A 14636-nucleotide genomic window follows, 5' to 3' on the forward strand; every position below is an offset into this window, starting at 1 on the left:
TTCATACTTTAACAGAGGGAAATGGTGAACAGACAGACCATATGAACCCATCAAGTAGGGAAAACAAAGTAGAAAGAGATATAATCTTCAGAAAAGTAGGTTTATTCTTGATCAAAACAAGAACTCCTATAAATTATACAAGTCGTGATTGATATCTGATGCTAAGTGCTACATACATTATGTATTAAATAGTACCATTTGTTCCACTATAGTCAAGGGTCTACCAGTATTACTATTTTAAACCTTGTTTCCAGGGAATTACATTTGCTGTTAGAAATATGTTGAGGAAAATCTCCTTTTTAGACTTTGTACCATCATAGCTTAATTCTTTTCTTCAAATTCTGGAATGTTGATGGTTACTAAATATGTCACCATACAAAATAGTGCTTTTATATAAACAGAGATGTGACCATATATAAAGAGACCTTTGCTTATTATATTAGTCGTCCATATATACATTTTTTCAGGAAAGCTGTCTTGGAGAATTTTAGCTTAATGTTAATTTATAACATATGACTAAGCCACAGAACTGTCTGTCTCTAATACAGTTTTCAGTCTGCTGTCCATGGCAGAAAAGCAATTCAGGAAATGTTATCGTTTATTACTCCCGCTGGCCTCAGTTAATAAAAAACAGCTAGTAACCACATTGAAAAAACTTTTTATCTGTCCACATGTCCATCTCATGTGAAATTTCAGAAATATGGATTTAGCTTTTCTCCATGAAGCCATTTGGAGGCCAGAGTCTAAACACTAGTTAATATTTTCCATGAAAAATATAGAACCAGTATGTCTCAATATAGAATTTTAAGTAGTTTCAAATGGGAGAGGAAGCATAATCCACAATCATGATGGATAGAATATGGTCAAGGAGGTGCACTCTCTGTGAAAGGAAAAACAAATAATACCCCACTGTAGCTGATGTGGACACCTACTGGGTACTTCCTGGAACATCTTATTTGTGGTGATCCAGTGCCTGAAAGGGAATCCAGATCTCTGCATTGGAAATTTCTGTTGGCAGGGAATCTGACAAGCCAGAACTGTTGCGCTGTGAAGAGGGAGGTAGCTGAAGACAGAAAAGAGGAAAGTTTAATCATAAGCTTATATCTCAGATCGTGATCCTCTCCAGAGCTCAGCAAAATATTCAAGGCTCTGAAGTACCACATCCATCTAAGAGCCAGAGTCTGACCTCCTCTGCATCCTCTCTTGAGGATGAGGCTTATACATCTTTCTCAAAAAAAATATTTGGGGATCTATTTCTTTTATTTTGAAACAACCAACTTGCTCTGTTACAGCCTGGAAAAGATACTGTGCTGCAAGGGAGAAAAACACACTGAGTAAGCTCCTCTGCCAGGTGGGGTGCAGAAGATAATGTCAGATTAATCAATCCAGAGAGAAAATATAAGAGTAACACAGAGCATGGCATTGTCCGTAGACATTGTAAACCATCTCCTCTCATATGGTTTGAGTTGCTATGCCAAGGACTGTTGGGTTTTCTCCCAAGGGCAAGTAAGCAATGCTTACAGAGTTCAGCTGAGTGTTCCAGGCATACATGCGTAATTTTGCTGCAAACTTTTGATACTGCTCTGTGAATGCTTTTTAGATCAGACATCAAAACCCTTCCTGTTCCAGGCCTGAGTCACTTCATTAGGGACTGCCCGTCACATACTCCTACCTGGTGGCTTTATGATATGAATAAATGACTAGGAATTAGGAAACAGATTGACAGACTACCAAATTCATTTCCAGTTTTGACTTAAATCCAGGTGTTTCCAGATGATAAGAATATCACACCTTTAAACCACAGAGTTTTTACTTAGAACTCTATTTTTCAGTTTATTAGCCTCATTTTTAAGTAGTATTTAATGCCATTGGTTTTGTTATGGAGCTGGCACTGTTTCACAGAATCACAGAATCACTAGGTTGGAAAGGACCCACTGGATCATCGAGTCCAACCATTCCTATCAATCACTAAACCATGTCCCTCAGCACCTCATCCACCTGTCTTTTAAACACCTCCAGGGAAGGTGAAACATGATATACCTCATTCTGGATCACCTCTCGGAAACTCAGACAACAGAGTCACTGGATTCATCTTAAAACATTGAACCCTTTTTGTCATCAACCCCTTCACAAAAATATCCTCCTGCATTTGCAGAGAATAGGATAAAGTGAAGGAATCAATTTGCAAGTAGACGTAACAACAACACCAACACCGACCTCACAATGAATTTTTTCTATCATTTAAATAGATACTGAGCATGGTTTCAGCTTGCATTTTCAATTTGGGGTTAATTAAAAACTAAGAGGAAAATCCTTGAACTGTCATGACCTTTTGAAGGGCATTTTGTGCTGGCAACACCAGGTGGACATTAATTGACCTAAAATACCTTTAATGCCAAAGTCACAACGATGATAATAAAATTTAAAAAGACCTCATCAATATTTCTTCCTGGGAGTTAGTTCAGAAGATGCTTCTCTGGACAAGCAGATTGCAGTGACACAGCTCGTAAGAGTAATTCTTCTTCAACTTTGAGTAACATTGAGAAGAAAATAGCTGTCCACATGTACGTACCTTGTCTGTCGATGCCTTGGGGCCAGCCCTGGGCAATGGGCTGTATCTGCCTGGGGCAACACTTGGGTGCACAGAGCACTTCCTTGGAGCACACTTATCAGTGTGACAGACAAATACTTTAAGCTTTAATGGACTATTAAGTATTACTTTGCTTTTAGAACTATTACAGTTTCTCACAATCTCAAGATACACAAATCCCTGTAGAGTACGAACCTTAATCTTAAATAGAGTTGGTAATTGCAAAGACAAGAATGAATAAAAGTATAGAAAAAATGTCCGTTTTCCTTGATTGTTCAGCTAGCACTCAGCTGTCTTGCACTCACTGCTCTCACTGCTCACCCTGATTGTGTTTAAATGGGGAGATGCATGAGACCCACAGGCATTCTGTGGCTTGTACAGCTATTGTCAGCCTGAGAATAATTCTTCCAGTGACCTGAGGATTTTAAAGGTTGTTAAATGCAGGCTGAGGAAGGTACTAAATGGTCTTATAGTCCTTGATGAGGAAAATCACAGGCTTTCACTCTAATTAGTTCATGATGTTATGAAAACAAATCACTTCAAGTTTTAGTGTTTTATGAAAAGAGGTCACGTAAAGACACCTTTCATGGGGCTATGAAACTTATTTGCTTATAAAATTCTCTCATTCTTAGCTGAAAAAGTTCATAGAGATATGAACTATTTTGATATATATATGATCCTTTACAACTTAAGTCTCTATTATAACATGTATAATAAATGCCCACAATAAGCAATGCAGCATGTTGTACTCGGCACTGGTGAGACCGCTCTTTGAATCCTGTGTTCAGTTCTGGGCCCCTCACCACAAGAAGGATGTTGAGGCTCTGGAGCGAGTCCAGAGAACAGCAACGAAGCTGGTGAGGGGGCTGGAGGACAAGTCTTATGAGGAACGGCTGAGAGAGCTGGGGTTGTTTAGCCTGGAGGCTGAGGAGAGACCTCATTTCTCTCTACAACTACCTGAAAGGACGTTGTAGAGAGGAGGGTGCTGGCCTCTTCTCCCAAGTGACGGGGGACAGGACAAGAGGAAATGGCCTCAAGCTCCACCGGGGGAGGTTTAGGCTGAACATTAGGAAAAAATTTTTCACAGAAGGGGTCATTGGGCACTGGAACAGGCTGCCCAGGAAGGTGGTTGAGTCACCTTCCCTGGAGGGTTTTAAGGCACGGGTGGACGAGATGCTAAGGGACATGGTTTAGTGTTTGATAGGAATGGTTGGACTCGATGATCTGGTGGGTCTCTTCCAACCTGGTTATTCTATGATTCTATGATTCATCAGTGATATAAGCTATAACGAATAATACATTTTAAAATGGCAGTAAAGGTTGACTAGTATTTTGTAAAACTTCTTCAAATTATAACTTAATTTCAGAATAAAATAAACACATTTATGAGTAAGAGACCCTAAAACATAGTAGGAAAAGTAGAGCTAGCATGATAGCACAGTTTTAACTACACTGCAGCTGAAAGACTGTCCAAGGCCACCACAAAGTGGCTGTGGTAGCTTGAGATTCTGCTCTTGCTGCTGGAGCGTCTCACATCAGTTTCTGATAGCGTCTCTTTTTCATTTTACTGCTAAGTTAGCTGGCTTAAGTAGTTTTCAGCTGGAATGTGTAACGAAATTTAGAAAGGCAGGAGAGATATTTTTTCTAAAACTCATCAGGAAAAACAGGGGCAGGCTTTTAACAATTCACAACTTTAACAAGCTATAAATTGGATTCCACTCACCACTGAAGTGAGTAGCGAAATTTTCACTGACTGCACAAGGTTGATTTTTGCCACTAAAATGCAAGCATTGCATGCATGAGAGTAGTGGTGGGCTGAAATATTCCTACAAAGACTATTGAAAGGAATGTTTCAATGTAGGAAATTCTGAAATAATATCTTTTCACAAAGAAAACATCATATTTAGTAAAGATCATACTCAAGGCCTTGATGCCAATAAAGAACAAAAGATTGAATTCCTTCATATTTAATCATAAGTAGAAATCAGAGGACATTACTTTGAATCCCATTCTTTGTATAGCCTTATCCTTTTAAATGGCAATGAAGCACGATACATGTAACAAAGAGGGGCTTGTGGGATTTTATGCATTACAATGTGTCCTGATACCTTCGTTTTTATTATTTCTCCTCCCTCTGGCTTTTTTAGGAAAGCTCTTGTTTTTAACAGAGATCATTAATGAAAAAGGAATGGCAATCTTTTTAAAAATTAATCTTCATAATGGCCTCATTTTAAATTTCATCCAGAAGGTCAGCAATTTTCATCTAATTTAGAAGTTAAAAACAATTTAATGTTCTTTGATAGAAAGTTTGCCTTATTGTGCAGACCTGTTGGGTATTTCCTGGCAATCCTTTAAAAGCACATCATTGCTCCCAAAGAAGAAATACAGTAACTTGCTAATAACACTCACTCTTAATACTCTCTAGTAACTCTCACTATTTTTCAGATACTTTTAGAGGCAGATAATTTATCATTTTTTTCAGCATTCTTCAATTGTTCTTTGCTTATAATGCAATGCATTTATAGAATCCAAAGCTTTCTATACTTTTTGCAGTGGAGCTTCACAAATACAATTACCTTAGGGTTTCTATAATACTTAGTATTAACTGTATTTATGACTTTCCAGCTTCCATTTTCTTTTTATTTTTTGTAATATGCTTTAAAAAAGGTGTCAGTAATTTTCCTTTTATGAGACCTGGACTTTGATTCTAGCCTAACCTCCTCAAAGTGAGTGCTGGAATCCCTGTTAAATACAGCTGGAATATCCTGCCTCAGCACAGATGTCCCATATTTAGGGTTTGACAGGTAATTCAGCACTTTAAAAATCCACTGTCTTTCATGACTAATACCCTTGTGGGCCCTGTGGCAGATAAGAACTGTTTGTGGGAGAGAGAAAAACATATTGTGGTAACATTTCGAGCTTTTTGAGAAGTATATCTGCCAGAGTGGGAGGAGTGCATAGATATTTAGCATGTGGATGGTGGCTGTGACAGAACAGTTGGGAAAGGAAAAACTGCATTAGTAGTCAAAGCTTTGGAGTAGAATATGTGGTTATAAAAGGTGAAAAGTATAAAAAGCAGAGACGTGGAGAATGTGTTGCAGACTATATAAAAAGAAATTTGGATGTGTGATGCCTTTAAATGTTAGAATTATTTCAGTATAGAAAGATAAAGAGGGAAAAATCTCTCTGGATATGATAAAACCCTGCACCTAGTGAAGACAGGAGCAAAGGACTAGGGAGTTAAATGGGCAATGTTCTAGGATCCACGTGGGAAATGTTAGAATTTGTTTCTATTAAACATCAAATCTTTATATGTAATTAAATTCTAAGTCTTTTTTTTGTGGAAATAATAGTTTCTTATTACACATTCTGGTGAAATATTGGATCTTTGTCATCTATGCAGCTATCAAAATGAAAAGGCCATAGAAATGCTGAAGGATTCCAGATAAATGTAGTCACTTGCTATAAACAAACACAAATGATCTATGCTTACTTATGTACATATTTCTATAGCCATGCAGGCCAGATTCTGGTAACTCCAGACACTGGGAAGCTGCCCAGAGTGCCTCTCTATATAAAGGAGTAAAGATATCTTTTTCCTCTTTCAATCCAAGCTGCATTTCTGTTACATATTTTCTCTTAAATAGCCTGCAATTTTCCCTTTCCACAAGAAAGTTTTTTGGTTTCTGGAATTAATAATTATAGTTCACCTTCTCATAATAGAACACTTAGGTGTGGAAGCAATTTTTTCCTTTACAGAACACAATTCTGCTTTTTCCACTTGTTTAAGAAAATTGTAATGATCCCAGTTTTCCTGTTACAGAAATAGAAACATTCTGCCCATATCTTAAAGTCCCAGTCCTGCTGTCCAAAAAGTATCCAGAATAATTGTATCCACTTTCATAATTAAACATTTTTAGAGATACTACAGCATCCCCTGATAAATCCATCATGGTCATGTGCAGTTACTCAATCTGAAAGTGTCTGCCATTTCTTACAAGATGGAGCTCATATTTTTCACACAATTCTTTTTGCCTGACCACCAATTTTTCTTCGACTTATGCTAGGTTTTAAAAAAATTTCACTCTTACAAACAGGGTAAATGAAGTCAGCTTTAGGTTTTTTGGGACTGATATATTTTGTTTACTCAGACATTCAACTTTTAAGGGTTTCTGTCTCAAATTGATCCCCTAGTTTCCTCCATTGGATTAGAAGAATCATTTAATTTCTTTCTGGTTCAGCTGTGGAAGCAGGAAAGCGCTGCCATCATTGTTGGCTTGGGGTCAGGCAATTTTGAAAACTTTTCAGGCTCATCAATGGTTTTTCAGTAGGTTTAATGGGGGTCATCAGGCTATTGCAGATTGTGGTCTCCAGTAGTTTCATTAAATTGCTATTTTTTTCTGGGAGTCTACTTTCTTCAGAGACAGATGTTTCCATGTACTTTTCTACCCCTCAGTTCTCTGTGGTCGCTTTCTGTGCCATAATATTTCTGCTTGAGCATTCTGTCCTTATGACTATTAGATTTACCTTGCCTCTTCACAAATCAAAAATATGCCTATATTTGCAGTCTGTACATTAATATACAAGACCATACATGATTGCTCTGATAAGTACTGAAAAATGATATGGAAAGAACATAAATTATATGGCTTCCCAACTGTTAAAAATCATCAAATCTAATACCGGTTCACTACACAGGAGAATTCCAAAATTGTTTGAACTTTCTGTGTTTTATTCCCTACTACTGAGTAGTTTAGATTATTCAATAAATGTTGATGTTACTTTTCTGAGAATTTAAACAGTGGTTTTGGACATTTGTTGGTCTAGTGAAATTACCATGATAAGCAGAATAACATTGCCTACTTACTGCTTGCAACACTGCTTGCTACAATTTCCACATGACTTTTTGTTTAAAAAAATCCTGATTGCTGCTGGAATAGATCTATTGGCATGTAAATTTCTATAAACAAACATTGGATTAGGTGGAAAAATATATCACCTATGAGAAGGAGGTTTTGCCTTTTTTTCAGTGTTGGCTCCCATTATTGTTTGACTTGAAGGGTTTCCTGTTCAAAAGAGGAGTGTGCTTTTTGAGATTTTGTTTATGCAACACCAAATATTGTAATTCTGTCTTCATGAATATTCTTTCCAGAGGGAACAATGTGTATTCTGGTGGCAGTGCAGTCCACATTTTAAATTTGCGTGCAAACAGTGTTTATTCTGGATTGTGTATGCCTTTGTGATGTTTTCTTTCTCTCACTTCTAATGGTTTTTGAATGACTGTGGCGGTGGTCACTGACAATTAACAGCTGATGGACAAATTGCACGTGTGATGGCTCTCTTCCCATGATTACTGGGACACTTAAAAAAACCTACAATCACCACCCCCACATACATTTCTCTGCCAACCATCATCACTTAGTTACTGTTCTGCTTATGTTTCCTTCACTTGTTCTTGAGATTCGTGGAAATGTAGTAACTTTTTCTCCTCTTGGAATACTGTTTAATAATGAATAGATTGGTGGAAAGTTTGCCAAGAATATTTAGTGTGTTCAGGATTTGTTTTGTTCCTTATCTCTTAATCTAAGAAAAAGACATGGTAGATTTTTATTCCTTTCCTGAGATAGCAGATGTGCCTCACTGTTGCCACAGTAATTAAATTAGGCATTATTACAAATGTAGTAGCCTTTGAAAAGTCAGTAAGAAAACTTTTTAAATATTTACCCTGGGGAAAGGTGGAGCTGATATTTCTTTAATGTCCTGCTTTGCAAAGCAAGTACCTGTATTCCCAAAAAGAAGGTTTGTATTAAAATGTTAGGTTTTCTTTACGTTCCTGTTGCATGTGCAGTGTTATACAGACATGATGAATTTGCACATATTTCAGAGTGCATTCACAGTTGTTAGTGTAGTCAATGTAATGCTTATATTTCGAGCAATAAGTGAGGGCATTCTAATCTCATGTTCTATTGACCTAATTTAGCTGTTGCTACAACTCTAAACACCATAACCTCTTAGCCACTAGTTCTCTGCTTTGCCATTCTGCTCTTCTTATGTATGCAGATCTCCCACTGATGTTGCTGTAGGGAGCTATATAAAGAAAGGAGAATATCGAAATTCGTTACTATCATGTGCAACTGAGAGGAGATGTTTGCACTGGGAATACTGCCCTTCAGCTTTTGCTGTTGTACATTGCCTTTCATACGACTCAGTGCCCATCAGCTGAGATTTTGTACAGACTTGTGCCGAATTTGAGGATTAAATAGTGCCACCATGGATTTGATCTTTCTGAGAACTGAGTCTCAGCTCTTATTTTTTAAATGCTGTGTGTGGCCACATTCTAGTACAGCTTTGCATATATTCATGCACACAGAATTTTGCAACATCAAGCAAAGCAAGATATGTTTTTAAACTGTTTGGAAGAATTGTAGATTTCTTCATAGAGTTTTTCCTTCTATGTCATGTATTCCCATCACTGTAAATCTTCAAGTTTAATGCCAGAAACCTATTTTCTCCACAAACTTAAAACACTGCCTTTGGGAATTGCTGATCAAAGGAGTCAAACTAAAAGGATAACTGTGATCGTGATTTCGTAGGCTGCATAGCTCATACAATATGAATTTTTGTTGTGTTGTGTGATATGAGTCCCTGACAAGAGATGCAAAATTCCTTGCTATTGTTAAAATAATGTATGGCCAACACTCAGTTGAAATTAATATGGAATGCCTACCTCAACTTGGATTTTACAGAATGTTGCTAGTGTGATGGGCTTTATCATAGTTTTAAGTTGTATTTTTCTTTGTAAAGTGCTTTGACAATTATTTTTTTATAGTAAAGGAAAAATAACTTGTTCAAAACTTCAGCACCAGAATAATACACTACAGTTTTATAAAATCAAGTCTATACAATGCAGTTCTTTTGGGCATATTCAGTGTTGGTGGTTTTCATGGACTTCAGTCAGAACCAGGAAAGTATAGTGCTACAAAATGTTTTATTACATATCTGGATGACAAGATGTAAAAGTCTTTTCATTCTGAACTTATGTGATATTGACCAGAAAAACAAGAGAAAACCAAATTTTGAAAGCTGCTTTTATTCCTAGACACTGAAACATGCTTTCATTTTTTATTTTAGCACCTATTCAAGTTGTTTTACAAAATAATGCATTATTAAGTTCATTAGATTTATTTGCTTATATTAAAATGTTAGAATTGGAATTAGTATTCTGGGTTACATTATTCTGATTCCACAGCTGAAAGAAAGTTGTATCTTGTAATGAATAAAGATGAATACCTGCCTTACACGTATTGAAGAAAACATAGTAAGAACATAGTCAGCTTTACCAGCTCTGAATAGCTCTCTGCCTAACCTGTGTCCTGTCTCTAAGTACCACGCAGAGCAAATGGTGGGAAACGACTACAAAAAGCAGACATAATCTCCCTCTCACACCATCCTACTTCCTATCTTTCAGTATCTTATAGAATCCCTTACCTGGGGGCTGCCTAAGGATCATTATGCTTAACTATCCCTTATAAATGGGTCTAATTCCTTTTTAGGGCCATTTAAACTTTTCTCCTTTCCAGCCTCCTGGGACAATGAGAGCCACAGTTCAGTTGTGTTGTGGGGCTGCAGGAAGCAGCAAAACAAAACCAAAACAAAACCCCTTTACTTTGTTGGGTACCTGATTGCTGGTATTTCCACTAGGTAATAAATGAAAGGGGTGGTAATTTTGAACAGTGATAAATGATAATTCCCTTTTCACTTAATCTATATCATTACTAACTTCATAGACCATTATTTTATCCCTTTATGCGGTACCTGTTCAGCAGGAGAATCCTAGTCTACTAAATCTCCCGTTTGCAAACAAGCTGATTACAGTGGCTGACCCCCTCTTGCACCTCTGCTAGTTCTGCTATGTGCTTTTTGGGTTGAATGACCAGAATTACATGCGATATTCAGGATATGATTGCACTGTTAATGCATGATGGTGTTTTCTGTTTTAGCCTCGATTCCTTTTCTTAGCTTGCTGACATTCTGTTTGCTTTCTGAATATTGCTGGGCTTAAGCTGGTGTCTTGAAGGTCTTTTCCCTGAGTGGCAATAACTGCTTTAAAGCCCATCATTATGTATGTATGTATATGCACAGTTAGGGCTATTTTTCCCTGCGTGCATTTCTTTGCATTTATGGAGATTAAAATTCATCTACCATTCTCTCACTCAGTCTTATGAGATTGTTCTTCGGCTTCTCACAGACAGCTTTAAATTGATTATCCAGAATAAGCTTTCAGAGTCTTTAATCAATATCTCAGAATAAGGAAGGTGACTTTAGAATCACAAGATCTTAAGGAGGCAATTTTTGTTTACCTTCAGTTTTCTTGATCCTTTAAGAAGACTATTTGCATACATTTGTCCACCAGTGAAAAAGACTAAAATCGTGGTAAAAAAGCATCCAGAAAGAGAGTTAATATAGTCGTCTTGTTTCTGAATCAGAGGCTTTAGGAATGCATGGTAACAGCAGCTCAGTTTAATTAGCTGAATTTAGTCACTCCACAGAAATGAAACCAGCTGGCCCAATTTCACGATGGTAAAGTGGGATGTTCAAATTGAGAGCTGGACATCATGACTGCTTTGTAGCTGTAGGCACATCCAAAGGACATTTCGTATCACCTTTCGCTTTTATGCTAAATCAGATGGATTTTCCTTCTGACACTCTCGTCCTTCCTGGAAGCTGTAAAAGGAGTCAGTGCAGATTGACATTGAATGAGAATGACACAGGGATCTTTGAAGTAGGAGAGATGCTTCCCACATCAGTCTTGGCAAGCTCCAGGGAAAGCCTTCCTATTTATAAGTCCTGAGGCATCTAACTAGGGAGGGGGATTGCCAGAGAAATTTGTTTAGTGTGGGGACTCCTGAAAAATTTGTCTGGCCTAGTGGCAACAATACCCATTACCTTCATTTTCTTTCACAAGGCACAGAAGTCTTTTACACTTGCCCTTTATCTCCACTTTCCTCCAACCTCTTGTTGATGCTGTGCCACAGAAGAGCTCTGCAGGACGTGGACAAAAGGCAAATCTCTTAAGGAGTTGGTTTTTGGCTTCACTTTGTTGCTTTGAGAATATTTTCTAGAATCTATTGGTTGTTCTGTTCCTAAAGGCAGTATGGTTATGCTGGGATAGAGCTCTGGATTCAGTATTGTGTTTGATGTTTTTAAGCACTACAGGAAATTGATGTATCTTTATATATATGCAATTTTTATTCTTAAAATAAGTTTTCCAGATATTATCTAAGAACTTTGAAGAACATTTAATGAAAAGATAAAATTTTGGGACTAAATTTAAGCTCACTTTATCCTCTGATATGTTTTGAAATGTGAAGTGTGAATACAGTAGTAATATTGAAAATGTTAAACTGTTCTTCAGGATTAAAAAATTTAAGAATTACAGGTATTATGTTACTATGTTATATCTCCTGAGTAAACTTAGACAGCACTGAGAAAATGAAAAAGATAGAAATTAAAGGAACTTTTCAAGAAATCTTGCTAATGTTTAATTGCAACCTAGTGGCCCAGTACGTGGGTTCTTTTGGCTTATTAGGATTATATAATTGTCACAAATTTGGGTTTGTTTCTGATATAAAAGCATCACACTTCAGCAAAACTCTTCTATAGCTTAGTAAACTGCAGGACACTGCATCTGGGAGTTTCTGAATAATTTATCTGAAATAATGAGTATCATCATGTGATGCTGTATCAAAGCAACTGCTGGAGTGAAAGCCAGCTGGGTACAGTTGTTATGTATCAAATAGCTGCTTGAGTTGTCTCTCTGGAAAAATTAGGAAACATAATGAGCAAAATTGGAAAACCTGGGGAGTAGCCTCCATGGATACCTCTTAGCAATAAGTAATTTGATTAGTGTGAAATCTGTGAAAGTTCATTGTTTACAAAGTTTGCTACCATTATGAGAGAATGTGTGCCTACAAAGACAAATCTATTTTTACAACGTGGACATACAAATATATAAAGTCTGATAGGAGTACTGGATGTACTTATTTTTCTATATCAGCTTTGTGAAATAATAATAGAGTATTTATTTGCTCAGAGTCAGAAAAGAACTCATTTAATGCCCAACGGAAGCTTTTGGGTTAAGTTTCCCAAAAGGCTTTATATAATCTTAGTAAAACTAGATGCTTCAAAAACAAGATCCAGGAGAGACTGACAAAATGCATTTGCTAAGAGAAAATGCACAGCTCTGTTAAGTATTAGATTGAGGCTTTTATGAGGCATGTATATTTAAAGAGCGATTTGTGCCCACTCTGCACAATGCTGACTAGGGATACGGAGCCATGACGTGCAGAACTGAGAGGAGGACAGACCTGCAGAATTTTCAGCTGCTACAGCTGCTCTGCATCTCTCAGGATCAAGCCCTGCTGTAAACATTATATCTGCTTTTACTAACCTATCTCCTAATAAATCTAGTATCTGAATGGTTTAAAAATGAAGTAATTCATGACATCTTTTGGACCCACAGTTTAAGACTGCAAAGCAAATTTGATGATATATTTGTGTCAATGGCTTTTGTAGCTATAGTAATTGTTTTTTCCTACAGACATGAGAGAAATACTGCTTTGTAAGGTTGTCATTAGCCTGGGAAAAAAGAGACCATTCATTAGAGGCAGTTGGCGATTCCCAAATGGCCAAGGGCACAGCCTGTCTTATCTTAGTGAAACTCAGCATTGCAGTGGGGAATACCCCAAAGGAGACATTATCTTGTGAGGTTGACCTTAATCTGAGACTTGCTGTTTGAAGGAAATTATTTTCCATAACAGAGTTGAAGTGTGATAATTTGAATATGATCCAAAAAGCAAAAAAGTCTGTAAGAGTTTAGAGCAACAGACATAATTCTGTGAAATATTTAGGTACATTTCCATAGTGTATAATAGCAGGAAAAGTATTCTACTAAAGTACATGAAATGTGAATGTTGCAGCATTATTCCAGTATATGGAAATTTGAAAGTGAAGGACTGCATAACAATTCTCTAATATTGCATACTAACTTAAAACAATGGCAATCTTAAATTTTAAAAATAACCAGAAAAGTACATTTAGCTAATGCTTTTGTTTCTTTTCACGCAAGGATATTTTATAAAAATATGCTTTTTAAACTGAGAGTGCCCTTTGACAGATGTTAAGAATGACAGTGGAATCTTTATTTATCCAATTTCAAAGACCCACAATTATCCTACTTAAATTCACTCTGCTTAGGATGGTATATGTACATGAGATATATATTGGGGTGTTATCAATTATTGAATAACTGTATCTGGGTAATATATTTCTAAAAGAATAAATAATACTAAATTCCCTGTTAAGTTAAGTATCCTACAAGGACAAGAGCTAGCAATTGTAAGACATCTCCCAGTTCCTTGTACAATATCTCATCAGCCTGTTCTTTCTGGCTGAGTGGTCTATAACAGACACATGATAGTATCAAAACCCTCACTGAAATTCTTAAGTTCATCTCAAGTTACAAGTCAGCATACCTAGATAAGGCTCAATAAGGCCTTTTGAGAAAATACTTTAATAGGAGCTTCAAACATATTGCCATGAGAAAAACAAAGCACTCTTCTAACAATCTTTTTGCAGAATGTGAGATTGGTAAGTTGTTCTTCCTCTGCTCTGTTAGTGAATGCTATTTATTCTGCAGAGAAGTGCTGCAGTGGTTTCTGTTAAGGAGCCTTTACCGGCTTTGTTTTCTTCCTGGATGCCACAAATATTGTCTGGCAGCACCACTTTTGCCCTTAAACTGGACTCTGAGGATGAGAAGTACTCTCTGTTTTCTGGTCCCTCACCTGGCAAGGCAAGGCAAAACAAAGATAGAATTTAGTCTCTGCTGAGTACTGGAATTATTGGTGTTAAATACTTTATCACCACTGGGCTGAAAATTGAGTTATTTATTATCAATTGGAATGCCATTCTGGAGCTCCACTACAGTTAGCACTGCACTGCTTTCATTATAAAATCAATTTCCTGGAGATGCTTATCTCCATTGGTT

General features: G+C 36.9%; 2 protein-coding genes across 17 annotated transcripts in view; both read left to right on the top strand.

Annotated features, from left to right (window-relative positions):
* The window catches only part of MAGI2 (membrane associated guanylate kinase, WW and PDZ domain containing 2), a 741259-nt gene that overhangs the window by 519734 nt on the left and 206889 nt on the right, over positions 1-14636 (top strand). The gene's annotated exons all lie outside the window — the stretch shown is intronic.
* Positions 3390-14636, top strand: part of TMEM60 (transmembrane protein 60) — a 322734-nt gene continuing 311487 nt past the window's right edge. Inside the window, exon 1 of the mRNA XM_069879803.1 lies at positions 3390-3467. The gene's annotated coding sequence lies outside the window, so the exon portion shown is untranslated. The remainder of the gene's footprint in view (positions 3468-14636) is intronic.

This window comes from Phaenicophaeus curvirostris, chromosome 1, assembly GCF_032191515.1.
Source record: "Phaenicophaeus curvirostris isolate KB17595 chromosome 1, BPBGC_Pcur_1.0, whole genome shotgun sequence".
Taxonomy (NCBI): Eukaryota; Metazoa; Chordata; class Aves; order Cuculiformes; family Cuculidae; genus Phaenicophaeus; species Phaenicophaeus curvirostris.